General features: G+C 41.4%; 2 long non-coding RNA genes across 3 annotated transcripts in view; one reads left to right on the top strand and one right to left on the bottom strand.

The window, feature by feature from the left end:
- The window catches only part of LOC112531759, a 113,412-nt gene that overhangs the window by 57,096 nt on the left and 28,488 nt on the right, over window positions 1-27,828 (bottom strand). The window lies entirely within an intron of this gene.
- The window catches only part of LOC112531758, a 33,943-nt gene continuing 11,036 nt past the window's right edge, over window positions 4,922-27,828 (top strand). Inside the window, exons 1-3 of one of the 2 annotated variants that reach the window (XR_005856439.2) lie at window positions 4,922-7,092; window positions 10,981-11,141; window positions 12,653-12,698. This is a non-coding gene — a long non-coding RNA (uncharacterized LOC112531758). The remainder of the gene's footprint in view (window positions 7,093-10,980; window positions 11,142-12,652; window positions 12,699-27,828) is intronic. The other variant, XR_003073738.3, reaches the window with a different exon arrangement.

Below are 27,828 nucleotides of genomic sequence, written 5' to 3'. Positions count from 1 at the left end.
GGTCTCACAAGGTCAGAGTAGAAGGGAACAATCATCTCCTTCTCCCAGCTGGCCACCCCTCTTTTGATGCAGCCCAGGATATAGTTGTCCTTCCCAGATGTAAAGAGCACACCGCTGGCTCATGTCCAGCTTTTCATCCATCAGAACACCCAAGTCCTTCTTCACAAAGCTGCTCTGAGTTCTTTTCCCAGTCTGTACTAGTATCTGGAATTGCCTCAACCCAAGTGCAACGCCTTGCACTTGGCCTTGTTGAATCTCATTAGATTCTCGTCAGCCCGCATTTCAAGCATGTCCAGGTCCCTCAGGATGATATCTCTCTCTTCTATTGTTTCATCTGCACCACTCAGCTTGGTGTCATCAGCAAACTTACTGAAGATACACTTTATCCCACTATCATTTATCACTAATAAAGATGTTGAAGAATACAGATCATAAGACAGATGCCTGGGGGACACCACTTGTGACCAGCCTCCACCCAGACACAGAGCCATTGGCAACAACCCTCTGCTTATGACTGTCCAACCACTTCTTTATCATTGTATAGTCCTGCCTTCAAATCCATCTCTCTCCAATTTAGAGATAAGGATGTGCTATGGGCTGCGTCAAAGGTCTTGCACAAAACCAGGTAGGCGGTATCAGTTGCCCTTCCTTTGTCCACTGATGCCATCACTCCATCAAGAAGTTATCAAACATCTCATAACTGTTAAGTAGTTCAGCCTTTGCTGAATTCAAGAGATGGCTGAAAGTTTTGCCAGGAGTGTTGTGAAAGTACATCTCCTTATCCACCTCCACACCTGAACACGTGTCTTGATAGAAGAGCTCAGACGGTGCTAACAACACTGCCTTTCTCAAGCACTATAGAAAGACACCTTGAGCAATTTTGCCATGCTCCACAATGGAAAAGTACATGCACACAGTTGACATCCAAACACTTACTGCTTCTGTATGCAGCACATTCCCAATAGTTCAATTCTGTACTAAACCTTCACTTTTTAAAAAGTTCATTATGTGGGAGAGGATAAAGCAGGGACAGCACAACTTTGTTCAACAGCATAAATGGGTTTCTCTGGCAACCACCATCAAACTGCATTACATAGTAACTAAGTGTAGAAGCAGCTATATTTAGGTTTTTGGTCTGCTATAGCACTAACTTTTCCACTGCAGAAAATTAACGTGTATCTGCACGCTAATCCTCTACCAGTGAGACAGCAGGAATATGTCTTTGAAACTTGAAAAGGTCTGTCTGACCACCTTCATGTTCCTTCTTTGTTTCTCTTTTCTTTTTAGTGCCTTTCCTGCTCTTCACAAGTTTCTCAGTTTCCTTCAGACTTTCCAAATACTTTTGTTCATCCGTGTCTGCTTCTTACTGGGCAACGCATGCTGTCTGTGGTGCTCTCATGAATCTTGAGTCCCGGCTGCATGCTGAGACAAAAGGTGAACACACAACAGTCCCTGTGCACCCTGCACTGCTTCAAGGAGGATACAAGTGGGTAAGCAAGGCTGCAGTGCACTGTGGTCTTTCCAAACTGAGCAATCTGGGAACCTGAGCCACTGAGCTCTTTGCAGGGCATAGTAAGCCTTAAAGGATCTGGAACAGTTCATCCTACACACAGAGCAGAGAGCATCCAAAGGCAGGCTCCTAATTCCCATTTAAATCATCCTATCTTCACATTTCAGAGCCTGTCTCCTTCAATGCCTGGTATTCCAGCATCACTACAGCCGATGTGAAAGTCAAATGTTTGTTTACCAAACACCCTCAGCACCACCACAGACGCATAATGCATAGAAATAGGATAACAGCCCCACTTATGATCTGAGTAGATGGGACTGTACAAACCAGAAGAGATACAGAACGCCCATTTTCAAAACGTTTGTGGAATCTGAGAGAGCAAAGAGTTGTTAGAAAGTGACAAGTATCACCTTCTGATGACCAGCCTCCAGGAAAATGCCTCCACTTCAGCAACTGAAGTAGTGGCACTTAAAATCACAAGTCCCTTTTCTGAAAGTGTTTCTTCTATATATATAATACACGGACATCAGCTAAAGCAATATCCAAGGGATATTAAAAATAATTCTGAAATATTCTGGAAGAGATTTACTATAAAGAACTTTTATTGATAATTTTGTAATCTTTAATTTTCCTTAGTATCAATTGATTTCTGTGATCCTTGCTCTCAGCTTACTGAGGAGAGAAAATTACAACAGCCATGTACAGAACAGTAAACATCAAACTAATTACTACAAATCAAATTAAATTAAAAAAATCTTACATCTCCAAGAACTAAGAAATAATGCATATACACTGCAGGGCATTATCTACAGTTACTAAAGGCAATAACAACACTGTTTATACGTTTTTGGCAGTTGTATCTCAAATAACAGTGATAGCTTGACATCTAGAGATTAGCTCACAGTCTCATTATCTGCTGAATGAGCTTAATGTTTTGAAAATTACTAAATCAAACTTCAGTCTGACATGGCATTATGTAAGTTTTCTTCCAGCACCCACTCTATCCAAGCTGCCCTCCATCTCACAGTACTCTTGATTTTTGCACTAGTCATTTGGCAGACCTCTAGGCAAACCAGCAGCAATTTCACATTCCACAGAAGAAGTCTTCGGCATAAAATTCCACAGCAAGTTATATATTTATGTAACATTTAAGCTGATAAAAATGTTTTGTTGAGAACTCAAGTGGTTATTATAAGTTACAGATTATTCCCTATCTTCCTCTGGAAATAGAATTTACAATGAAGTTGGTGAGAGATGGATTGAAAGAGGGGGACAATAAATTGAGTGGAAAAATATCTGAACTCTCAGGCTCCAAGGGTGCTAATAATGTGTATAAAGTCCAAATGGGGGCCATGTACCCCCACAGTTCCTCAGAGATCCATAATGGGGACAATGCTGTTTAGAGACTTTACTAAGGGAGAGGATGAGAGGAATGTGTGTGCTTTCTACAAGATTTCAAGTGATAGCAAAGCAAGAAAGCAGTCAATATACTGGAGAACAGTCTGGACAAATGGTCCAAGATGAACCTCAGGAAGTTCAACAAAAGGAAATACCAAGCCCTGCCCTGGTGAGCAATAGTCCCATGCACAGGACAGGCTGAGGTCTGACTGGCGGGAGAGCAGTTTTGCAGACAAGGCCTAGGGATCCTGCTGGACATCCAGTTTATCAAGAGCCAGCAATGAATCTTTGTAGCAAGGAAGGCCCATGGCTGCCTGGACTCTGTTAGCAAGAATGAGGTAATCATTTCCCCTCTATTTTGCACTTGTGAGACTGCATCTGGAGTGCTGTGTGCAGCTTTGGCATCTCAGTACAAGAAGAGTGTTGACTCTCTGGAGCAAGTCTAGCAGAGGGATACCAAGAGACTGGCACATGTTAAATATGAGGATAGACAGACAGAAGTGAGAGGAGACAGCCAGGAGGAGAGAAGTTGAATGGGAGGTCTGCTGTGTGCAAATACTGAACCAGAAGTGGAAATGCACATTGGAAGGACAAGAGACAATAGATATATGTCAAAACATGGGAAATTTTGTCGCAACGTAAGAAAAACATTTTTACTGTGTGGGTGGTCACACAATGGGGGAGGCTCCCAGAGAGGGAACACTCAAAGCCCAGCTTACTGATGTCTGGAATTCAGACAAAAGCAGTGAAACCTCAGCACTAACTAGACAGTCATGACAAAGGCAAAATACTCTCCAAGTCCCAAAGGATTTCCACCTTATAGGCCAAAAGAAAGGCATTCAACCTTAACCACTCTCAAATTCCAAAGAAGAAGGGCAAAAACTACCTAACATAGTAAAATGGCACCTAAAGACAGGCTAAAATGCCAGGGTGTTTCAAAAAGAAAATAATGGTACCTTCCAAGCCATGTTCCTTCCCTCCTGATGGGCTGGACATGAAAGGCTTATGATACAGCTGTATATTCAACCTCAGGTTGAGTTCTCAGAGACTTACTATAGGGAAACAATATATTGTTTTCTACTCTCAGGCCCAACAAAAAGCAAATTCTGATCTTTAGAATTCTGTAGCCTGAAACACAAAGTCAGGAGTAAAAAGCAAAATTTTGGTTGTCTTAAGATGTTTTCTGTGTTATTCAGTTTAGGACTTGCCTGCATTACAAGTATTTAGGGATCTGATACTAGTGGGATAGAAGTTGCTGTTACTACTACTTACAACAGTGGGGGTTTTTAGCTCGTAGGAGACCAACAATATAACAAGCAAATGAAATATGTGTACTGTTGCTTACACAGCACAAACATCTTTATAAAAGATATGCATCCTTTTTAGACTTTACAGGAATTCTGTCACAGACTTACAAAAATAAATATTCCCTCCCCTGCCTTGCTAACATATCTGCCCAAGCATCAAGACTTATCTCACATACAAATGCTGATTGTAGAAGTCTTATCAGTTTACCAAAACAAATATTATAAGGAGATTAAATAGAAGTATATGTTTGCATTATTTGCTCCCATTTGGACAGGGGAAAAAAAAAAAAAAAAATCAAAATACCTCCCTGTATTACTCTCCAAAAGCAGTCAGGTGAGGATTGGGAAACATGTTCAAACATGAATCAAAGCAGACATCACACCTTTAAAAAATGTGCACTGTAAATTGAAGTCCAAAGAATCATGCATGCTATTTCCGTATCACCCCATAAATATCCTGAGAGATTTGTAGGTGTTTTTTTAAACACGTAGCTTTTCCTTCTTTTTAATTTTTTTTTCTTTATCTGAGATGTTTGAGAGAAATTAATTATGTTATACATTACCAATCTCTTAATCAAAATCTGGATTTTTAATAGGTTGTTAATTAAGATCTAGTCAAGAAAAGCACAGAGGTGAGAAACGCCAGACGTAGCTGTTCTAGCTGATAAGTTGCTGGGTTGCTGAGACCATTTGGCTGATGTATCTTGTGGACCACTAGAGCACAAGCATTTAACAGCAAACATTGTCACGATGGGCTTATGCCCCTCGTCACTGAGCTCACAGAGTAGTTGCTTTGGGAAAAGAGGGAGTAAAAGGAAAGTTTCTCCCCACGGAGAAATGGTGGATTACTAATAGAGAGGTAGCCAACATCCAGAGTTTTGAGGAGAAAGCAGAGAAGAGGTGCAAGACTCCTCTGCATATCTGTGAACCTGTCTAACCAGAACACAGCATATTTCCCAGGCAAGTTTCAGAAAGATTTTGTGATCTCTTGTTAAGATAGGTGCACAAAAGTGCCTGGAGGGTTGTTGGTTTTTTTTTTTAAAGCGTGAGTAACTTCTCTTATATAGCAAACTGCTGCTTTTAATAACTCCTGAGTCCTTGAAAGTGAAGCATGAACAGTGAGACAGAAAGAGCAGGCAGTCACGGCAGCCGCCTCTGAGAGGCTGCGCTCGAGGCCACTTTGCCTCCATTTCAGGCAGATGAGAAACAAGTCATCACTGCTGCTCCAGCACTCCTGGGAGACGGGTCCAGCAAATGTCACCAGATGTCCTGGTCAGACACCCAGGAAGCAGTGCTGAGGTGCACGGCAATGGACCTCACCCTGAGCAGTGTGAGAGGCCACGGATAATCACTGGGTGGGTGGGAGAAGTCTTTCCTCTGTCCTTGACACGTCACGGCCTTTAAGGCAATGCCAGGCAGGGTGAGGACTGCCTGGATATAATGTACCAGAGGGGGGTTTGCAAATATTTTGTAAGCATTTTGATAAAGGTGGCTGGCTCCGCCCTGTCCCTCAGCACCACTCCAGCCTGTGGGGACTGAGGAGGCGCCAGACGGAGGGACACAGGGAGCAGGGGCCGAAGAGGGCACAGGCCGCACAGCGAGAAGGACACAGAGGCTTGGGGCTGAGCTCTCCATGTCCCACCACCATGATAAAGATGGCTTTCGCTGCAGCTGCCTCTAGAGGGCTCCTTGCGTTGTTGGAGAGACAGAGCCCTTTGTTCTCGCTTCACGCAGTACCGCCGCCACAGAAACGCTCCGTGCTTTGCTTTGCTTTTTAATCTTCCTTCTGCTCCCTCTAAAATCATCCATGGCTTGATCTCCAAACTGAAGGTGTGAGGTGCGAGGGGGTCTGTTTGCCATCGGGGAGGCACCGGGGAGAGTCCCCTTTGCCATCCTGCAACCCTCTCAGGGTTTGTGGCCTTAAAAACCGTGCTCCTTTGCTCTTAAACTCTACCTCTCGTCTGCTCATTCTGGCACTTCTGCTGTGGGGCTGACATGCTGTGGGTATTGGTCCTGCTGCCCAGGGTGGGCTGCCACAAGCACTGAGATTCAAGATCAGTGCCACAGCCAGGTTTTGGCATTTGGACAGAATTTCTGCACTCAAAAAAAGAGAAAGCCAGACTAAAGGTGTTATTAGTCCCATGCTTCAATCAGCCAGATAAACATGCATCTCCAGACACTTGCCAAGCCTTCAGAGGTATTCAGGACTGATTTTCTTCTCCCGGGCCAGTTGCTAGAAATCACATAATTATAGGGGTTGAAAAAGGGACCTCTGGAGACGAGACCATCAAGCTCAGCCCCCTGCTAAAGCAGGTTCCCCACAGCAGGTCACACAGGAAAGTGTCCAGGTGGGTTTTGAATATCTCAAGAGAAGGAGACTCAATGACCTCTCTGGGCAGCCTGTTCCAGTGATCTTTCACCCCCAAAAGAAAGAAGTTCTTAAACATCTTCCTGGTGTTAGTGGACCTTCTTGTGTACAGTTTGTCCTTGTTGCCCCTTGTTCCATTGTCACACACCACTGAAAAGAGCCTGGCCTCATCCACTTGACTCCCACACTTTAGATATTTATAAACAGAGATGAAATCTTCCCCTCAGTCATCTCCTCCCCAGGCTGAACAGCCCCAGGTCTTTCATCCTTTCCTCAGAAAAGAGACGTTCCAGGTTTCTCACCCTGTTTGTGGCCTTCCACTGGATTCCATCTAGGAGATCACTGTCGTTTTTGAACTGAAGAGCCCAGAACTGGACACAGTACTCCTGTTGTGGCCTCACCAGAGCACAGTAGAGGGGGAAGATTGCCTCCCTCGGATTGCTGGCCATGCTCTTCGTGATGAACCCTAGGATAACACTCGCCTTTTTGGCCACAAGGACACAAGGAATGTAAGCATACTATTTTTTTTTTTTTTTTTTTTTTTGTGGGTAGTAGTTATACTTAGAATAAAAGCTGTGAACGTGAAGCTTTAACAGTTAGCACCGTTTAGTCATTCTTGTGACATTCTTTTGTACTGCACAATTTTTCATTAGTACTAAGGTTTCACCTGCAATTGTGTTTTTATCCTAATGCAGAAAAACCAGCCAGGACTGCTTTGCAACGCAAGCAATGTAAAAGCTGAAGCCATTAATTCTGACTAGTGATTCTCCCTCAATTTTTATAAGCTTTGGAAACCTCTGGATTTCATTTGGATTTTGCTAAGACTAGTCAGAATGTGATCACCTCGCTTGCTTTGCAGCTCCTCCTTACACGGAGAGTTCAGCCTCCACTCTTTGTAGCTTCTGTTGTCTCCCACTGAAGTCAACAGAAAGACTCTTGTTGGCAAGGTTAGAAGGGGGCAGATCATCAACCACCAAAAGGCGCATGTGACTTAGCAATGCAGCAAGACTCCACAGCACTTCTGGGATATTGCCAGTTGGGCTCATTTCTCTACCGGGGAAAGAGAAAAAGCTTGTAGCAGGGAGCAGCCCCTGCCATAAGGAGTAAAGCTGAGACTTTCTGGCTACTAAAGTTCAATCCTGTGGCATAAATCTGTGAACGCCGTACATGACAACAGTATAACAAGTCTTTACTAAAGCGAGAGTGTGAGTCAAAGCAACAGGCAAAACACAAACACCAAGCACCAAAAAAGGAACAAACATCTGACTCGGTAACGTTGTGTGCCAAATGCCCCAGCACACAACAGGAGACTGTCATGTTGTTGATAGTATTTTGTCAGAATTACCTGCAATTTTCTTATAGACATTGCTCAGTACAGATAAAATAATGATCAGCCTCTCACCAAGGAACAAGTATTTAACTACTGAAAACAGTCTTTATATTCTACCTTCCTTAGTGCCTCTGTGGCAAGAGGATGAGTGTTTGTGCAGACTGAGGAGTTGGACTGTGCATTTCACAGGCTGCCAGACTGATTTCATGCAGTCTTGGAGGGGACAGCCTCTGGGGACTGCTCACAATTGTTTTGGTGCCGGTGATGGATGAACACTGTCTAGTGTCTCCATGCAATCGGAAATCCAATTTGCATGTATATTGCTGATGATTATTCAGTCATTATTTTTATTAGGGAACCACACAGAGGCCTCTTCTGACAAGCAGTCCTATAGGTACTATATAAAAGCTTTATGACAGTCCTTCCAGAAAGGTTTTCTGGTACCTAAGAGGAAGAAAAGAGCTTGAGTGTTTACAGCTGCTGCAGAGCTAAATGAGCAGGATCCTTTCTGCAAACTGTTCCTTATTTGCACAGAGCTCACTCACAGGCAGCCACCTCTCTTGCGGGAGCAGAGGGCAGCACAGCAAAGTTCTCATAAGCTAGGCCACATTCCTCCTCTGGGACCATTTAGGATCAGATTTGCTGGATTTAGGCACTGCAGAGTCCAACCTAGTGTATGAAAATATGTGAATGATCTGCACAGAGTTGTGCAGACATCTCTGTACTTCTTGACAGTCACTTTTACCTTGAACCTCTGTGAGATTCACTCTCTATAACCACATTCCATGGGTTTCCATAGACTTGACAAACTTTGCTCTTCCCATCTGGCTCAAGAGAAAATTTTTAACAAATTTTTAATATAACTGGCCCATTGTTGAGAACAGGCTTATTGCACAGTGGCCTATTTCATGGATGCTCCATTATCATATATTCAGCTGCCACTTCTATAGGATAAAAATGCAATACTATACAGTATAGAAAACAGTATTCCCTGGAAATTCTAGATATGTCATATCCAAAATGATAGATATGGCATATGTAGAACATAAGGCAGTAATCTGCTTGCATCTTAGGAAGCAAAGTGTTAATGTTTAATGTTTAATGTATTATTTTTATCATTTCTTTCCATATCTCGAAATGTGTCAGTACTATGTAGGTGTTGCTAGAAGAATTGCCCAATGTGTAGATGAACATCTGGATCACTCTCTTTCCATTAGGCTGAGTACCCTGCACCTGGGATGGGACAGCCCTAGCTATGGCTATGTGTACACACTCAGGAATGAGATGCTGGAGAGCAGCCCTGTAGATCTGGGGGTTCTTGTTGACAGCAAGTTGAATGTGAGCCAGCAGCATGCCCTGGCAACCCACACGGCCAACTGTACCCTGAAGTACATCAGACCCAGCACTGCCATTAAGTGAGGAGAGGGGTTGTCCCCTCTGCTCTACGCTGTGCGGCTGCACCTCCAGCACTTGTGTCTGGGTGCCCCTATATAAGGAGGGCATAAAACTATTAGAGAGCATCCAAAGGAGGGCTATGAAGATGGTGAACGTAGTAGAGGGCAAGGTGTATGAGGAGCAGCTGAGGTCACTTGGTTGGTTCAGCCCAGAGCAGAGGAGCTGAGGGGAGGCCTCATGGCGGCCTGCAACTCCTTGTGAAGGGAGCGGAGGGTCAGTGCTGAGCTCTGCTCTCTGGTTGCAGGGACAGGACCTGAGGGAACAGCATGGGGCTGCGTCATGGGAGGGTCAGGTTGGGGGTTAGGAAACGGTTCTTCACCAGAGAGTGTTCAGTCCCTGGAACAGGCTGCCCAGGAGAGTTGGCACAGCCCTGAGCTGCCAGAGTTCAGAGAATGTTTGGAAAATGCTCTTAGATATAGAGGCTGATCTTCAGTCCTGTGTGGAGCCAAGAGTTGGTCTTGGTGATCCTTGTGAGTTCCTTCCAATTTGGGATGATCTATGATTCAGCACAGCAGGATTACATGAGCTCATCCTGAGAAGTATTTGTTCAGTTTGATGCCTATGGTGTGAAAGTTTCCTCAAGATTTCAAACTTTTGCTTTGATTTTGTATAATGGCAGAGTTTCAAACTCTTTCAGATGGGGAAGCTCCTGCTACCTCCTATGAGCTGATGGGTGAACTGTCTTCAGAGGCCATCACATTTCTATCTGCCAAAAGAAAGTGTGAGCACCTAGGGTGCAACAAATTCAACTGCTGTGAATGACCTTTATTTGGGTCACTTTGAGGAAAAAAAAAGTTCATTTCACATCATAGAAGAAATATTTCATTCAAGATTTATGCTTAGATTTTGTCACCGGTGTTGTGTTAATCATACGGAAGTGAATGAGTAAAAGACCCATGAACTGGGAAATAAGATCCTGATGAATCATAGAATTACTCAGGTTGGAAAGGACCTCAAAGATCATCAAGTCCAACCGCAGCCTAACCATAGTACCCTAACTCTAACAACCCTCTGCTAAATCATATCTCTGAGCACCACATCCAAACGGCTCTTAAACACATCCAGGGATGGTGACTCAACCACCCCCCTGGGGAGCCTATATGCACTGAATTACTTACATATGAGAACAACAACAACAACATCAACAAACTAACAAAATAGTAACTGGCCTGGTATCTGTGACTATGCACACATCTACACTTAGATTAACACTATCATTCATTCATGGCCCAGTATGACCAGATGTATTTAACAGCTGCGGTCACTACAATCTGGCCTTAGCATTTGGCTGGCTTTAAGAAGATCTTAATACCTGATATTTCTTTTTTGAAAATGTAGCTTGCCAAAAATATCCTCCATTTTCTCTGAGATTCCCCATCCATGAAAAAATAGCCATGTGTCCAGTACATACACAGCTTGTATCTAGCTCTGCATCAAAAATGTGAAGCTACTTGCTAAGACAAATCCTCTCATCTAAGTGTCAGCGCTAAGACATTTCAGTTTGTGTATCCAAAAGTTTTCACAGGCCATCTGCAAGGTGTGCTTTTATTCTCTAAGATTTCTTAATAACATTCGGGACTGAGTTGTTAAAAGTTTTCTTTTCCACTAATAGGCATTGAAACCAGAACCCACCCATGTCAGAGACAAGCCTTGGGCATACTGAGATATTATGTACACCTTCCTGCTTTACATGTCCTGCCTGGCAATTGAGTGGTTCTCCCACATGAAGAGGACAACAGTGAACAGTTAAGCAGTGAAATCCATCAGGCTGAGGTGAGAGCCAAAATTTGCAGACTTCTGTCTTTGTGTTTGTTCTCCAGTCTCTACAGTGCATCACACCACAGTAATGATTCTGTGTGTAGAACGTCAGTGGCATGGGAAAAAGGGGCTTACACACACAGCAAACTTTTTATAGCACTTTAATGCTTTCATCAGAAATTGCTGGACTCAACAACATGATTAACTCAGTTTTTGTAATTGATTTTACCAACAATTACTGTCTAATGAAAAATGCCTGTTGTTTTTCTGGATGCTCTCACCCCGACCCACGACACATATCAAGAGGCAATAAACTATTTTATTCCTGTTTTCACTTCGACAAATATCCCTTAGAGCATCTCTTACATTCATTCATTAGAACAATTTGGAGTAGAAATCCAAAAGCAACTTTCGCTGTGGCTATAAAAGGTTCATTACCTAAGACTGGATTCTTATCAACATTTCAACAGGGAGTTCTTTTTTCACTTCCAAATGTTCCTCCAGTCTATCAACTTTTATATTGCTACTTAGGGCTGGCTCTAAGTCAACAGCTTCATTTCCTAACTCAAGTAGCTTTATGCTTGCTTATTCTACAGTATGTGGGCAGTTTGCCCTGGAAAGCCCTATAATTAAAAGAGTTGAGACATGACCTCAGCAGTAAATTGTCCCTGAATACTGAAAGTACACACACACAAGCAGGGAAAGAAAGCACTTTACACTTCATAGGATTGAAAGCAATAAATGCTCACATTGTTCATGTCCATTTAAATGGACAGATGGAGCTGTTTGGGCCTATCAGGTCAATAATCCACAAACTAAGAAGGATTTATGTGATAGAACATAATGGCTTAAATCCACTTTAAAAAGGAGAGTTACAATAACTTGGAACAACGCTCAGTATATTCAGGGGACCGATGCAGTAAATAATGATGAACCTTTTTCGAATTAGCATAGTTATTTAAAAATTGAGCATAGAGTTGAAGTAACAGGGTTTTAAAATGCCTGCATTCTGCTAGTTGTCAAACTACAGAAGCTTTAATGCCAAGTGTCAAAACAGTGAGTCAGAGCCAGGTTGGCAGAACAGCATTTCCTCTGGGAGTGGTGCAGGGCCAGCCTCTGTTCTGCTCCTTAATTAAGGAAGCAACACGTGCAACCTTGTGATTTAGTGGGACAATGCTCACTGTAAGTGCAGCATATGCTGGTTTGGGGCTTTTGAACTCCCACTGAGCTGACCTCTATGCAATCCCTAGACTTTCAAAGGCTCTCACCTCCCCAGTAGCATGGTGAGACCAGCCTGAATGGGGCTGCTCTAAGTGCATTCAAAGCTCCACTGTTTCCCCATGGGAAGGGCAAGTGTCCTCCACCTGGCCAAAGTGGGTTACTCTTTGTCTGGTACAGAAGCAAGGCAGGTAGCACTCTTGAGGATTTTGCTTGTTCGATTTGCATTTGTTAAACAATTTAGTAGCCTGATTTGGATTGGGCCAATGTGTGACAAAGGTTTTGTACATCCTTTTCTCACCAAGCAGGAGCAAAATATTTTGGGTGCATCATGGAGCTGATTTAATGATGTGGGTAAGTGTTTATTTTGCTGCTATGTGTTTGAGTAAGTCTACAAATAGCAGCAAATACGAATTCAAGCTTTCTTCTGCCTTCTGGGGTAGTAGTCTATTTCTGTATTGTCTTTGCCTGTAAAAAGTCTCTGCTATTTCCAGATTCTTGGCTCTGGCTTTATTAGATTCCTACCCTTTCCCTCATACTTCTTTCTTTCTCCAAGCTTTCTTGTTCTTTGCTTTTATTTATCTGAAATGTTTGAAAGCTTCTGTACTTCCATCTTAGCAACAATAGCTTTCTTTCTTTTTCTGCCTCTGCAACAGTTTGAAAGTACTTCATCATTGTGTGTCTCAAAAACATTACAAGGCCAGGTTTTTCTCTATCTGTAGAAAATATGATCCCACAACAAGTAACAAGAGAGTTGAATTTAGTGGTGGTCATCAACTAGAATGAGAAAATATGGAAGTGGAATACATGGGCACATCTTACAGAGGAGCAGCTCCCTGTGGACAAGCTCTCTAGTGTTCTTCTGGTCACATCAACTCATTTCATCTTTTCACCCAGAGAGCAAAGCTTCCCTTCCTCCTGCTAGTAAGGAAAGTACACTCAGTTTGAGGTGTTTAGAGATTCCAGATACAAATGTATCATTGAAAGCTATAAACAAATGCAGAATAAACAGAGAAGCCCAAGGGAACGCTCTGAGCTGCAAACCATCACATCCTTGGATGCATGCTCCTGTTCAAGTCAAGAGCTGTTCTGCTTGCAGCCGAGGAAGGTATATGGTTAAATGTACTGATGTATGGTTTTCCTTGTTGCTTTCAAGGAGTTCAAAAGACTTACACCCACCAGCAGCAGAAATTTGTGGGAGCTGAACAAAGGAAGGGTGCTAGGAGTTTAACTTAACTGCTTCTGGTTGGTTCTGTGTGCTTCTTCTCCTGATGTGTGAAAAGTGTGTATATGCATAAAAATATAAGCAGCTTGAAAAGCATTTTATATTGAAATGTGTTCTTTTCTTTAATATATGTATACAAATGGAGCCTAGCCTATTCCAAAACGTTTGAACTGCAGAAAAATGAAGAACTGGACTTCAATTTGAATTGGATTGCTCAATCTATTCTTAGAGAGTGAGGCTACTAGACACAGGGGGGATAACTTCATTAGGCAAGTGCTTTCTCTAAAAATGATGCATCTTCTCTTAATTTCCTTTCTGTTGATTTAGTCACTCCTGGTTTGTGTGTCTTTAGATCCATCCTCCCACATAGATGTTATTTATTGTAGGGAAAATGCCTTTCAGATACCCAAGAAAATGTGTAAAATCTTAAGATGCAGAATTCTAGATCATGCTTTATTTTGCCCCTTTGATGACCAAAAATGTCAGGAACAGCACCTTTGAAATGTGTCACCTTCTCATAACTTCTAAAACACTGTCATCTTCTTTCCATTAAGCAGTGAACTATTTATAAAACCTGAAGAGGGGAAAGGAGAGCTGGGGAGGCCTCGCTATGCTTGGTAGTTTGAAGGACCTGGAATTCATATTTATTCAGTGCAGAACCTAAACAGGTACTTATCTTGGTCTCAGAGCTGAAGACTAGGATCTAGGATTACAGCTGAATTTGAAGAAGGGTTTATTGATTTGCTGACAGCTACAGAAAAATAAAGAAGTAATTTTGATTTCAGATGATGAATATTTAAACAAAAAATCACAGAATTAAGAACTGAAAAGAATCACTTCTGGTGAAGAAGTGTCTTGATTGGTCTGAAGCAGAGTGTTGTTTTCAATTTGAGTTTTCTGAATAATTTTAAAATACATTTTGAAAGTCGTTTCGAATGGAAGAGTTGTTTTGTGCTTGAAAAGCAAAATACATCACTATCAAAAATGCCAGGGTACAATGTTTTGACTTTTTCAGGTTTGTCTGTTGTGCATCCCCACCACAGCTATTTCTAAGAACAGACACTTAAGTAAAATTGACCCAAATTCCAAAAATATTTCTCTATAGCTGTATAGAAGCTTTTTCACTTGATGCTTCAGACAACCATTTATCCAGTTATGGTCTGGATGTCACAGAAATAGTTAATAACACCTTATTTTTATAACCTTCTGACCTGCATAATCCTCTAATGTCAGAATATATACTGACTACAGCAGTTATCCCCAGTGAATGGATAACCCATGAGTGAGCAGAACAGCAAAATATGCAGTGTGTCGGTGTCAGCAGTGACATATCAGTGTGTGATGGCAGAGTGAGAAAATATTTAAGTGGAGCTATTTGTCATGTAACTAGTGCAGTGTTGTACACAGATCTGGATAAAGCTGAAGGCTATATTTCTGGTATGTACAAGGAGTATATATATTCATTGGCCACAAGAGGCTGAACATCACCATGCCTCCAAAGGTGCCTTGTGGTGAGTGAGGTCAGCTGGAAGAAGCAATAACAGAAATATCAAGTGGTCCAAAATGAAATTGTGGCCCTGCTGAACTCACTGGGAACTCTGCCATATGTACTACACTTGACTTTCTCTTGAAAACAGGTTACTTTGAGCTTGTGAGTCTAGGTGTGCATCCCAGCTTCAGACCAAACAGAAACTTACTTGGGCACGTGTTTTGTTTTTCTTTTTGTCTGTGTCCACTCCCCTTACCCATGCATATGCTGTTTTACACAGAAACGTGGTATAAAATCCTACCATGTTCTAACAGGTACCAGAGCAGACGTCCATTAAAATGTTATATATACCGTAGTAGAAAATCAGCTTCCTGGTGGAAAGAAGCAGATGTAACTGGAGAAACAAGGAGTCTCTCCACCCGGTACCAGTGCAGGTTTCTCTTAGTGATCTATTGGAAAGTCTTCTGCACTGACAGATCAACAGCAGGGAAATCAGCTTACATTGAATACATTCATACAATGAATTAAACAAGATTTCTTGTATGAGGGATACATCATTCTAATGATGAAACATAAAGCTTCTATTTATGTGAATAAGAGCTAGCATCACCTGGAGCTTCTGTGCTCAGTCCCTTTGTGCAGATGATTGTGTCTCTATTTCCTATAGAATAGTAAGATTTCCACACCCTCAGACAGCCAAAGACTGAGATACTCATAAATTCTTCAAGCTTAACTTATGGGCACCAAAAATATATCCTGAGTATGTAAAGGTCTTAGAACAATATGAGCAATAGAGAGTAAAGCAAAAGGGGAAAAATGACCTTAAGCATGTTACCTTAGCAGATTTTTTTTCCCCATGTTATGGGAAGAGGGTGATATAAGTTCTCTTTAGCCTCCACCAGTTCAACTTTATGACAGTCTCTTTGGTTTCTAAGTATTCTGGCCTGTGGATACTTTGCATAGTCATTGGAGTTGTTTTGATCTTAATCACTAACACTGGCCATAGAAATTCTGACAGCTTGACTGGAGCCTAGGAATAGGATCTCCACAATTGACAGTGAGGGTTTTATCACCCTCACTGACCTGAGGGTGTTTATCAGAATGCAAGTCACTTTTACCAAATATTTCAGATTTTGTCTGTGTCTTCTAATTAAATAAAACCAACATATTCATATAATCAACATCGTAAAAACCAGGTCAGCCTATACTACTCATGAATTATCACAAAGCATCTGTCACATGCTTAATCTGCTTTTTAAAGCGGGGAGAATGCCTTTGCTTAAGCCTATGTCTTAAGTTACTGCTTTAGCCCCCTGTGGTTTGACAGGGCATGATTGGAGGGCATGATTGCTTATTCTTATTGTACAACATGCGTTGTAAAAGCAGTTGACTGATTATCAAGCAGTGGCTCTATGCAGGTTGTTTAAAGCTTTTAGCATTCTAACACTAGTCCTGAAAAATTGGTCACCCTGTACCATGCCTGGTGAGGCTGCACCTCAAGCACTGTGTTCAGTGTTGGGCTTCTCACTGCAGGAAAGACATTGAGATGCCAGTGTGTGTCCAGAAAAGGGCAATGAAGCTGTGAGGGGTCCGGAGCACTGTCCTTTGAGGAGTGGCTGAGGGAATGGGATGGTTCAGTCTGGAGAAGAGGAGGCACAGGGGAGACTCATTGCTCCCTACAGCTCCTGAAAAGAGGTTGTGGTGAGGTGGGAGTTGGCCTCTACTCTCATGTAACAGCAGTAGCATGAGAAGTGATGGCCTCAAGTGGCACCAAGGGAGGTTCGGCTTGGATATTAGGCAGAATTTCTTCTCAGAAAAAGTGTAGGCTGCCCAGGGAAGTGGTGGGGTGCCTGGCCCTGGAGATGTTTAAGCAAAGGGTAAATGTGGTACTTAGGGACATGGTTTTGTGGGCAACAGTGGTGGTAGCTGGACAGTTGGACTAAATGATCTTAGAGGTCTTTTCCAACCTTAATGGTTCTATGATTCCATGAAAACGTTATCAGAATTGGAAACTGCTGTGTTTATTATAATGTTTCTTGCACTTGAATAATATTCTGCTTTCTTAGGTGAAAAAGTAGACAGTCAGCTTCCATAAGGGCTGTGACAATGGACCTGTCAGTCACTTCAGAATTCTAACTGTGAAAAGTAAATGGTTTTCTTAAAATCTTGAGGAACTTCTTTCACTGCAGTTGCATATATTTGCATATTGATTCACAGATAAGTGTATGCCAATAGCCACTTCTGTGAACAGATGTTGACTTCTAGAAGTATCAGAGTTCCATGAACAAGTGCATATTTTTGCATGCACAGAGAAATGCATAATCTATGTGCTTCCAGCATGTATATAGAGTCATAGCACACTCATCAGCCTTTGCAGAAATGCTCAATCTTCTCAGTAACATCAAGCAATAAATTAAAATAAGGAGACATACAAAAAAGAAATTGTGCTGCAGGAGTATTTCTAATAGAGATACCATATGCAGTACACTGACATATTTTTTGGAAAAAAAAAAAAGCAAGCAAGCAACATTCAATTTAAAATGGTGTTTGTCAAAGAGCGTGATGATTAAATATGTTCTTAGTCATAATCATAACAATTATGTAGCAAATATTGAAATAACAGACGGTACCTACAAGCTCAAACATTTGATATGGGATGTTCTAGTAATGGATTTGAAGGAATCTACTATGCATTTCTCTGGAGTGTTGGTGTTACCAAGATAAATCTTATGAAACAGGGACATTTAATAGAAAGCTGTTATAGACTGGCATCATATATTGGAAAAAAGAAGAAGTTTTGAATCAAGTTTCAGCACTGTTTTTGAAGAAAAAATACTTGTTAGCTCAACGGATAGATCTACTTTCCCGATAACAGAAGCAAAAGTTTTTATAAATATGTTTTGAGACACTAATATGTTTTTCAGACCAAAATGAAATCAGGCAGTATGTAACACAAACTACAAACTACTACGTAGGGGAGTGAAATGCATATATATCACTCTGGCTCTGTTGCTTCTCAGGTATTCTAAGGCAAGTCAACAGTTCTTCCCCAATAACAGGAGTTAGTAAAGCAGTTTCTATACAAAAGCGTTACAAAACTAAGGTACATGAAGACTGCTCTGAAAGTCATGTGTCCAATTTTATTATTTTGGCCCACAACATCAGAGGTGGATGTTGGTGCTATGCCAGTAGAAGCTGAACCTTCCCATCAGTATCTCATTACATTTTGTTGCTGTGTGACGGATAGCTGCAGAGGGGCAGTCTGACAAAATGGCGTCTGACATGGAAAGGTGAATGAAGGAAAGGTGTGTCACTGAATTCCTCCATACAAAAAAAAATTTCTCCCATTAGTATTCATCGATGCCTGCTGAACATTTCTGGGGTCCAAGCAGTGGATGTGCGCGCAGTGAGGGGTGGGTGGTGTGTTTTAGCAGTGGTAACAGTGACAGTGGGTCACCTCTGCTGGTGCAGATTTTTATGAGTGCAGTATGCACGCTTTTGTTCATCTAAAGCATTTTTGAATTTGTTGCTAGAAAAAAAATGAGAATTTGCTCTCTCAAGTAGTGATATTGTGCTCTTTGTATCTGTTGTAATTTCCATGGAAGCGGATAGGAGGCATTACTTTCAAAGCAACCTACATACTTAGCTTATGGATATTTGTTTTGGTTTGGTTTGTTTGTTTGTCTCAGCTTTCTACTATGATTAGCAAAGAATCCTTCCATTTTTATTCTGATGTTGCCTTTGTGTGTTCTTTCAGATAATACAAACTGACACCATTAACTTTGTTTGATCAGAACATTAAATAATGGGAATTTTGTTTGTCCTCTTCTTCAGTATTCTTCATTGTGCTTTCAATTTGTGCCCAAGAAATTAGATTTTCCATTATGATAAACAGACTATAACACTTCCCTTTTGTTTTCAACACTGCAAGTAATCTGCAGCAGATCCTTAACATCCAGACCTCTTGCTTGATACAGACAGGAAGAGGGTGGCTCAATGGGAACATGCTAGAGAAGAATCAGAAGGGAAGAAAGCAGAAGAGAAAAAATAGTATGATAGAATCACAAAATATCCTGAGTTGGAATAGATCCACAAGGATCCTCAAGTCCAACCCCTAGCCCTGCACAAGACCAGCCAGAATTCAAACCTGGTGTCTGAGAACATTGTCCAAACACTCCTCTGTGACCACTGCCCTGGGCAGCATGTTTCAGGGCCTGAACACTCTCTGGTGAAGAGCCTTTCCCTAACCTCCACCTGACTCTCCCCTGACGCAGTCCCATGCTGTTCCCTCGGGTCCTATGGCTGTCACAAAGCGCAGAGCTCAGCGCTGACCCTCCGCTCCCCTCATGAGGAACTGCAGGCCGCCATGAGGCCTCCCCTCAGCTCCTCTGCTCTGGGCTGAACCAACCAAGTGACCTCAGCTGCTCCTCATACACCTTGCCCTCTACTACATTCACCATCTTCATAGCCCTCCTTTGGATGCTCTCGAATAGTTTTATGCTCTCCCTATATAGTGGCACCCAGACCTGCCTCCAGTGCTGGAGGTGCAGCTGCACAGCATAGAGCGGAAGAGACAGCCACTCTCCTCACTTAATGGCAGTGCTGGGCCTGATGCACTCCAGGGTACGGTTTGCCTTTGGGTTGCCAGGGCATGCTGCTGGCTCACATTCAACTTGCCACCAACCAGAATGCCCAAGTCACTTTCAGTGGGGCTGATTTCCAGCCTATCATCAGCCAGTCTTTACATATTCTCAGGGTGTTAGTTTGTTCTTAAAAAGTCAGGAGTCTAAGTCCTGTCTCAGAGGCAAATTTAACTTCTCTGAGTGTATACTGAGAGCTACTACCAAAGGCAAGGCTTTTGTAATGGGTGCTAGGTGCACTTTTTTTTTTTTTTTTAATTCCAAGATAGTTTCCACAAGATTTTCTGAATACATGTCTGAAGTTTTGTCCTAGCCTGCTGGCCCTGGTATTCTGGGTGTAGGAAGCCGTATATCACATGTAGTTTCACAAAAGGTTTAAAACACTAGCATGATTTTTCCTATTACTAAAAATGTGGGACACACTATGACTATGGTTGCAGCAGGTGAACAACTTTACCTAAGTATCATAATTAAAGGCAAGACATGGAATGAATTGCTATTTCACTAGAGTCTTCATATAGGTCTACCTAAAGAGAGGAATAATCTCTTGTGAAAGAAAATGCTGCCCACATTTACATAGATGATCATGTATCTGCAAGGGTCTGTACGTGAAATGGTATTTGCATTCCCTTGCAGTTTATGAGCTTAGAGATCTCCTTTACTATTTACAGACACAAGAATAGGGCTAAGAGTCTTCTTACTGGTACATTGTTAAGGGCATTTAAAAAAAATAATTATATTCTTTAAATGTTAGTAGAAGCCAAAGTTTACATGAAGTTTATCAATGTAATTTTTTCAGTGTCCCTTTCCATTTATGGAGTTTTCATCAGGAATAGTTTCTGACGCTGTTTATTCTTGCAGACTGAAGCTTTTATCTTGGTGAACTTGACCTTGATATATCTGAAGCATTACTGCATAATACTTCTAACTACTGAAGTTAGATGCCAACCCATGTTCCTTTTCCTAGTTAGTTAGTGATTCAGTCTCGCTCCTATACCACAAAATCACAATACTAGAATTAACTATAGACAGATTTTGCAAAATCCTTCTTTCAATGTGGTAGCTCATATTATTGTGGTTCTCTGGTGCAACTCTTGAATAAACCTCAAGTATTTTGATTTTTCTTCAGCTGTCTTCTGTGGATTGCCCTCCTAATAAGATGCTGGCACTCTTGGACATCACTTACATGTTTGCACTTGACACAGACACAAAAAAAATAAAATTTGAGCCTCCCAAATATATCACCATTACCTCTTGATTTCCTAGAAATGTCCTCATGTGCAATGTCTTGTTTGTGAGATGCTCAAGGGTGAATGAGACACAGTCTTAAAGCAGAATTAAAAAAAAATAATTTTTTACCATGTCTCAACTACAACTAGAACTCAACTACCTTCACTTTCTCTATCTCATATACGCATAATAAGTGTAAGTTCACAGTTTGTCTACTAACCTTTCCAGATTTGAGTCCTTGAATTGTATCTGAAGATAGAAGACTATCTTTCTGACCCATCCACAAATTAGAACAAGTGAGTTGCATTAAGCAAAAATAAATGAGCCTCCTTAATATAAGAAGGAGCTGGAAGGAAAACAAGAAATTCTGTAGAGAAAACCTTTACTGAAGAATAGCTTGGGTCATCTTCTGTAAATGTAGCCCTGACGTTAACTTGAAACAAGGATTTCTTGGTAGCACAAGGACAACAGATTACCTGGAGATTTCTCATCTCTGTTGGTTTAGGTTACCTCCCTTAGCAATTGCCAATGTAAGCTATGCTATTCTAACTAGAGGAGTGAGCTGTAAATATAGAGCAAATGCCATCTTAATACTTGCTAAAATATGATACTTTGGAGTATGGTGTGTCCAAGCTGGCTGATGAAGAGAAGTGGTATTTAATAGATTCTCCTAAAAATAAGCGTGGATAGATATTCAGTATTCTGAACTGATGAAAATGCAAGTTTTTGAAAGCCTGGTCTTTGGAACAGTTTCACTGATGAACCTCCTTTCCTTTATAATAAAAATAAAATAATTTTTGGCAGGGTTGTCTATACTAAGTTCACAAGTCTAAATAAGTCTGTTTCCCAAAGGTTATTTTGGTATCCTATTCTTCCACAGCTAATTAGCTAATGAGCTAATGAGCAGTGCAAAGTAGCAGTAGCCTAAGTATGTAGTTGAAGCAGTACTGGTCTCACTGAGTGCTGACTAAACAAGAAGGTAGTTGGTAGAGCTCTGAGAGGCAGATGAAATGCGCTTCTGAGCATCATTAGAATCACTTCCATATGTTTGTCTACAAATCAAAAAAGTATCATTACTGTCTCTGCAGCAATATATTAAAAATATTCTTGAACCACTACCATGTGATGTGCTTGACAGTGAGAAATTAACGAGCTGGTTATCTTCAACAGTCTGGTCGATTTCTTGGAACGTTGCTGGTAATTTAGTCACTGCACAGGAAACAGAAACACCTTTCTTTCCACTTTACCTGATTTTAGGATCTGAATACTTTCAGGATGCTTGAAGAATATAGGAGTCAAACGATGGGGGACAGCCACCTATGCATTTGTGCCCCTTCTCCCTGAGACCTCCTCTGATGAACCTCATGGGACCCAAGGGAACAGCTGGATATTAGAAAAAGGTTCTTGCCAGAATTCAAGAGGTGTTTGGATAACGCTTTCCAAAATATGGTTTGAATTTTGGTTGTTCTTGTGTGGATCCAGAAGTTGGTGATCATTATGGATCCAAATTCAGTTATTCTATTCCATGTTGTCTACCTTGATTTTAGTATACTGTTTAGAACTCTTATAGGAGTATGCATTGATATCTACTCATCTAGGAGTGTGGTTTTTATATGAACTATAAGTTGAAGGATTTTTGAGCCTCACTGAATACAGATGTATCCAAAAACAGCTTTGGAGGTACCATTTTAAACATCCACCTGTTTGAGCAAATTATTTCTGGTACCAGAACAAACTGGCTATGATCTCTGACATTTACCAAGGATTAATCCCGGTATCTTCAGTTATGGAATTTGTGGAGCTACCTGGTAACCATACTCAGTCCAGCTGACTGCTGCTCACCCCTTCACATGGCTTTGCAACTGGTTCTACAACACTGGCAGAAATGGTTCCAAGTCCAGGTGGCTCCACTTGCAGGCTTCTGGGCAGCTGAAAGAGGATAGCAGAGATTCCCCAGACCTCCTACACTCTTTCTACTCTTTCACTTAAGGGACCCCATGCATGAAAGGAAGAGGGGTCTGAAGTCCCTGCTGGTCCCTGCGTTGAAGGGAAAGCCATTATTTTTATCAAGCAAAACGGTCCAAGGGTGCCATACCCAGGAAAGTGGCCCTCACAACCCTTGCTCTTCTTCCTCCTTCAACACTGGGGCAATTCACAGGCCATAGGCCTCAACTGCCAACACTGCCATGTTTTTGTGACCATGCAACACTGTTAAATGACAACACCATGGCCTCCTGATGTCACCTGCCATCTCACAGTCTTCTGTTCTGAGTGCTGTAGGAACCATGTGGCTAGAATGCCACAGTCACGGGGTGACTGAAAACAGTGGCTGCTTTTTCTCCATGAGAGAATAGTGCTGCTTCTTCCAAGGAGACAGGATGGATACTCCTTCTGTCAAGAAGAGGTGGCTGATGAACTAATGGAGATGGGCGCACCTGAAAGTGATAGAGAAGCTATGGAGATAGATCCACTGCCAGATGATGAGCCACTGGAATTTGCAAGGCTGTAATTCTTGTGTATTTTTTTGTATACATAATTGATTAATCAGTACTTTTAACAGTTTAATACATTTCCTCTTTCTAATCTGGAGGCATATGATTTTTCATTAAGCTCCCATTGTCTCTGACTTTTGTTTTTGCCTGCCCTATCATTGGTGGGAACAAATTAGATAGAAAATAACACTCTGAGATTATTGATATGAGGAGAGAATAATACAAACACCAAATTAAAAAGGATAATTAAATGAAAATTTGAAGATAAAGACATGAATTCCCTGAAACAGGAGCAGGGAGACTTAAATTACACTTCATGCCAGCATGTCTCTTAAACTGCAAGGGAAAGTAAACATATTTCCTTCAGTCCTGTGGCCCTGTCATCACAGTTCCCACTGGGGACAGCTGACTCTAGGATCTCAAAGTTCTCACTTGTGGAAGTCACTTAATCAACAATTCCTCAGATTCCCTGGCTGTACCTCCCAATGTTTTTGAAGATATAAGGGAAGATCCATTAAGAGACTTAGGGGCTTTTTCAGGTGCTTAAGTGTTGCTGGACATACTGATCCATGTAGGGCCTTAGCATCGTCTGCTTTCTCCCATGTTACATGTTTTGCAGGAAAGCATGACAAATTTACTCTAGATAATGACTCAGAAAACCTCTCTAGTTGAGCTTCTTGACTTGCATATTACATGGCAAAGCACCAAAACCCCAACGCTCTTCACTGAATAGGCCCCTAGTAACTCATGATAGCCTTGGTATGGAGAAAAGTCTATCTTCATGCTTTGACTCTCTCTAGGTGAATTTTCAGCCTATGGGTTTCTGCTATTGTGGATTACTGTGAAACGAGAGTAAGTATAGCCACTTCAGCAGATCTGGCCCAGTATTTTTCTAGGTCTCAGTGCCTGCTATTCAGACAAAGGAAAAGAAATTGAATGAGGTGTGAGGGAACAGAGATGGGGCATTTTCATCATCCTTCCCCTGAGTGCACTATGAGTTAGGTTGCAAAGAATCAAATTCAGCACTAGCCAAGGTGCATTTTTACTTCTAACTTGAAGCAATAATTTAAAATCTAGATTTGTAGTAATGTAAAAGGTACAGAAGATTGAAACAAAAATGCATTAACACGTCCATGAGTAGTCTTAATAACCATGTAACAATAATGTTAAGTCATCACAACTGACTTATGTGTGTAGATGTTTGGACTCCATAACCCATGCAGATGTTGAACAGTCCATCTTTCCTTGCCTCTTAAAGATAAGAGCAGCAGCTGCTTTGAACAACTGCCACAAGTAGCCAGCCAGTTTGAACAACTGCCACAAGGCATCTCCAGCCAAAGGTGTAATGAGCTCTTCTTTCCTCTCTCTTCCTGTTTACCTGCCCTCACTCTCAGTTACTGGGAACTGAGCATTTGGGAAATGAGCTCATTTCCTTCCTCAGCTTCTTAAGATGGCCTAATTATTATTTCTGTAGTGTTTGCACCTTCCTTCTTCCTTCTGAAAACATGCCAGTGCAGTTTTATGTGGGATGCCAGGACCCATGCTGAATATATGATCTTCTTACCAGAACTGGAACTGACCTGTCTCAGTGAATATCATATAAAAACTAAATGTCATATATGAACACTGATGGTGGAAGAGGAGCTTTGATCATCTGTTCCCAGTGGGAATTTTAGCAGGGCTGGGGACTAAAGAGCATGACTGTGCACTTGCCTAGTTTGTTAAGGTGCTGATTGTCTTTGTTTCTTTGTATTGGCAACACCACGTTGTAAACCTCTCTTATTGACTGATACTCCTGAGGGGGATTAGCAGTTTGAAAATGAGAAAGCAGGAAGCACTAACAACATCATCTGCAGGGTTTTGTTTGTCTGTTTGTTTTTGTTCTTTGAGATTACTGCTCAGGTAACCTTTTTTTTCCCTTTTATTTATTTAAGAAAGCAAAAGAAAGCTTTGTAAGGATGGATGGAAAAACAGAGCAGGTAGCAGAAGATTTTTGAGGGGAAGATTGGTGAAAGCAGAAATCTTGCTACTTGATAATCTTACGGTGCAATAAGGAAAGAAGCTATATGATTTAAGGAAAGAAACTAGTCAAGCACCTGTTATTACAAGCACCAAAGTACAGTCTTACATCCATCCTTGTTTGGCAGACCAGTGGAAGTAGATGTGACTGAAATATAGCCCTCCATTTAAATGAGTGATGTGCTGAATACGGGCTATGCTGAAGTCTGTAAGTATGTGATCAAATCACCACTTCATCCTATGCAGTTCCCCTGCTCAGGCCTGGGATTATTAAAGAATTTCCTTCACTAAAGGGAATAGCATTTTACTTATTACAAATGCAAATCGTACTTTCAACTAGGTAAAACTTGCTAGTTCTTAACGGGATATTTAAGACTATAATTCCCTTTTTGCACTCTGTAATTTGGGTATTAATCTTTGACTCATTCTTGACATTCTACTTACACCTACAAGTGCTTTGGTGCACACTGTGTTTTGGAATTTAACAGAATTAGATATACTGTACTTTGCCAGAGAATGACTAGAGAAAAGGCATCCTATTTTTTAAAAAGCTATATGAGTAAAAATCACATTTCTGCAGCTTTAGCAAGTCTGCGTGCACCACAGCAGTACATGTGGTCAGGGCAGTTATTTTCACGTTCCATCATTGGGTCCGTGTCCACTAGAGGTGAACAAACTGTGGAGAAAGGAGAAATAGTTTCTATTTCTTGTTTGTTTTACATGCTTTGAAACGTGTGTATGCATTCCCTATAGAAGCTTTATCCTACAAAAATTCCAGATGGAAAGTGTTCTACTTTCTCTATCCATTTTATATATAGATGGATCTCTCTATCTCATCTGGTTCCTAGGGGCCAGTTATTTACTTATATTTCATTCTCTCTCCCAGTATCTCCTAGCCTTACTTACTGATTTCTAAAACGTAGCAGAGGGAAGAATGATCCAGCTACTACTTTTCTTTTGCAAGTTTGATTGTATTTGTGCTGCTGGGAACTCATGAGAGCCAAATTCTGTGTAGCAGATCAATGAGATCTGAGTTGAGAGACAGGCTGATGATTGCAGCCTTCTACTGATGCCCCTCCTAGTGCTACTGCTCCCTTTGTACGAGGGCTGCTCTGAAAGTAACACCTCCTATTTCATTATATTGACCCATGACATCAGAGGCAAATGTTGGTGATAATGGCAGTAAAGGTTGAACCTTCCCTCCAATATTCCATTACATTTTGTTACTGTTGGACAGATGGCAGCAGAGGGGTACTCTGACAAAATGGCATCTGACATGGCAGTTTATATGAAGCAAAGGTGTGTCACTGAATTCCTCCACATGGGAAAAAATGGCACACATTGACATTCATTGATGCTTCTTGAATATTTCTGAAGACCCAACAGTGGATGTGAGCACAGTGAGGAGGTGGGTGGTGAGTTTCAGAAGCAGCAACAGAGACAGTGGTTCACCTCTGCTGGTGCGGATTTTTATGAGCATGACATGCAAGCTCTTGTTCATCACTGGTGAAAAAAAAACATAGCTAATGGTGGTAACTATGTTGGAAAATAGTGTTTTGTAATTGAGAATTCGCTCTATCAAATAGTGTGGTTGTGCTCTTTGTATCCATTGTAGTTTCCTTGGAAATAAATGGGAGGCATTACTTTTGGATCAACTGAAGCAGACTCTATTGAGATACTGTATCTGGCACTCATGCTATAGTTGCCACCCCTTGCTCTAGGGCAGGGGACGGTGTGTGGCAGTGACCAAGAATTTAAATACATTGTTCTGTGTGTAATTAGTAAGCCAGTTCTAGTGCTGGTGCCAGAACAGCTATGTCTTTGAAGAAACAGTGCACACTGCTGCTTATGTTTATATATGTTTATATACCTACTATATAATATACTTATTAATATATTATACATATTTATGTATACATATATATAAACATATATGATATATTTATATACCTACTTTAGTTCATATATTTTTTCCCCTTTGTAACAACAAATGTTAGTGTCCTGAATCTCATGTGGTTGAGTCTTAGTGTGTGGAGGAGCAGCAGATTAAAACTTGCAGAAAGGATGCAGTGTTTCCCAGAAGAGCAGCAGCAATGAAAAAATCTCTGTAAAGGGGGGAAATGGCACCTGGTCACCTATGGAGTAAATGCAGCATGGTTATATCTAACTGAAGTCTCAGAAGCACTTGCGTGTTGTGCCTGTGAGCTGAAACACAGCAAGACACAGCAGGCTTGCTCCGGTATCCCTCTAATGATAACGAACCTTCTGCTCTCCGTTGTTCCCCTGCTCCCTTTCACTGATAAGGTATGCTCTTCTCACAGGAGCTTTAGCTATTGATTTAAATGAGTAAATGTTTAGATGGTAAACTCATTCAGGTAGGGATTATTTT

Source organism: Gallus gallus, chromosome 2 (assembly GCF_016699485.2).
Source record: "Gallus gallus isolate bGalGal1 chromosome 2, bGalGal1.mat.broiler.GRCg7b, whole genome shotgun sequence".
Lineage (NCBI taxonomy): Eukaryota > Metazoa > Chordata > Aves > Galliformes > Phasianidae > Gallus > Gallus gallus.
Note: the sequence above shows the minus strand (reverse complement) of the source record. Positions and strands in the feature narration are given on the sequence as shown.